This window comes from Orycteropus afer, unplaced genomic scaffold (assembly GCF_000298275.1).
Source record: "Orycteropus afer afer isolate SDZICR_OR568_19922 unplaced genomic scaffold, OryAfe1.0 scaffold00139, whole genome shotgun sequence".
Lineage (NCBI taxonomy): Eukaryota > Metazoa > Chordata > Mammalia > Tubulidentata > Orycteropodidae > Orycteropus > Orycteropus afer.
In genome coordinates this window covers 1253870-1256175 of record NW_006921726.1, presented here as the reverse complement: position 1 = coordinate 1256175, position 2306 = coordinate 1253870, and the positions used below count along the sequence as shown (strand labels likewise).

The 2306-nt window shown below is 39.1% G+C and overlaps 1 protein-coding gene across 1 annotated transcript in view; it reads left to right on the top strand.

Moving 5' to 3' along the window:
- The window catches only part of ZSWIM7 (zinc finger SWIM-type containing 7), a 32196-nt gene that overhangs the window by 17981 nt on the left and 11909 nt on the right, over positions 1-2306 (top strand). The window lies entirely within an intron of this gene.

The following is a 2306-nucleotide window of genomic DNA, read 5'->3' as shown; positions in this document are numbered from 1 at the left end:
TGTGATATTGATGATATTGTCTGATAATTTCCACATTCTGTGGGATCACCATTCTTTGTAATGGGTACAAATGTGGATCTCTTCCAGTCAGTTGGCCAGGAAGCTGTCTTCCATATCTCTTGGCATAACCGAGTGAGTGCCTGCAGCGGGGCACCCATTTGTTGAAACATCTCAATGAGTATTCTGTCAATTCTTGGAACTTTGTCAGTTCCATCAGTGCGGCTTCGACTTCTTCCTTCAACACCATTGGTTCTTGATCATATGCCACCTCCTGAAATGGATGAACATCGACCATTCTTTTTTAAACAGTGACTTTGTGTATTCCTTCCATCTTATTTTGATGTTTCCTGCATCATTCAATATATTGCCCATAGAATCTTTCAATATTGCAACTCAAGGCTTAAATTTTTCCTTCATTTCTTTCAGCTTGAGACATGCCAAACGTGTTCTTCCCTTTTGGCTTTACGACTCCATGTCTTTGCACATTTTATTACAATAATTGACTTTGTCTTCCTGAGCTGCCCTTTGAAATCTTTTGTTCTGCTCTTTTATCTTATCATTTCTTCCATTGGCTTTAGCTACTCTCCATTCAAGAGCAAGTTTCAGAGTCTCTTCTGACATAAATTGTGGTCTTTTCTTCCTTTTCTGTCTTTTAAATGACCTTTTACTTTCTTCATGGATGATGTTCTTGATGTCATCCCACAATTCCTCTGGTTGTCAGTCACTGGTGTTCAATGCATCAAATCTATTCTTTAGATGGTCTCTAAATTCAGGATGGATATATTCAAGGTCATATTTTGGCTCTTGTGGACTTGTTTTAATTGTCTTCAACTTCAGCTTGAACTTGCATATGAGCAGCTGATGGTCTGTGCCACAATAAACTCCTGGACTTATTTTGGCTAAAGTTACTGAGCTTTTCATCACCTCTTGCCCAGATATAGTCAGTCTGGATCCTGTATATTCCAGCTGGTGAAGTTCATGTATATAGCTGCCATTTGTGTTGTTGAAAAAAGGTATTTGCAATGAATAAGTCATTTGTTTTCCAAAATTCTGTCACACAATCTCCAGTGTCATTTCTATCACCAAGGCCAAATTTTCCAACTACCAGTGATTCTTCTTTGTTTCGAACATTTGCATTCCAATCACCAGTGATGATCAGCACATCTTAATTGCATGTTTGGCCAATTTCAGACTGCAGAAGATGGTAAAAATCTTCAATTTCCTCATCTTTGGCTTTGGTGGTTGATGCATAAATTTGAATAATAGTAGTGTTAACTGGTCTTCCTCGTAGGCGTATAGATATTATCCTATCACTGACAGCATTGTACTTCAGGATAGATCTTGAAACATCCTTTGTGATGATGAATGCCCTACCATTCCTCTTCAAATTGTCATTCCCGGAATAGTAGATCAATCATATGGTTGTCTGATTCATAATGGCCAAAACCATTCCATTTCAGCTCACTAATGCCTAGCATATCAATCTTTATGTGGTCCATTTCATTTCTGACAACTTCCAATATTCCTAGATTCGTACTTTGTACATTTCATGTCCTGATTATTAATGGATGTTTGCAGCTGTTTCTTCTCATTTTGAGTTGTGCCACATCAGTAAATGGAGATCCCAAAACCTCTGCTTTATCCATATTATTAAGATTGGCTCTACTCTGATGAGGCAGCTCTTTCCCAGTCATATCTTGAGTGCCTTCTAACCTGAAAGGCTCATCTTCTGGCACTGTATTGGACATTGTTTCAGGTCTAGTCATAAAGTTGTCCAGTAATGTATCAGTGTTTCACTGCCATTCATAAGGTTTTCATTGGCCAATTATTTGAGAAGTGGATGGCCTCTTCCTTCTTCTGAGTTTGTCTCAGTCTGGAAGCTCCGTTGAAACCTGCCCACCATGGGTGACCTGACTGGCATTTGAAACACCAGTGGCACAGCCTCCAGACTCATAGCAACACGCAAGCCACCACAGTAGGACAAACTGACAGACAAGTTTGTCTCCCTTAGCTTCCTGCCTGGGGGCTCTCTCTTTTATCTGTTCTGCCTGTCACCCTGGCTGCTGCTTCCTGCCTAAGGGCTCTCCCTCTTATCTGCTCCTGTTTTTTTAACAAACTCCTGTTTGTTAAAGCCATCCCATTTGTGATATATTTCTTGGAGCTAGTAATCATAACTGTTTGTATCTCCCAGGGAACAAGTATAAGTAGGGTTTTTTTAATCAGTATAGTTTTACGCCTTTTATTTGAAAATGAAAAAAGAAAAAAGAGGATAATCTGAAATTATATTATTATAATGTTTGGGGTTA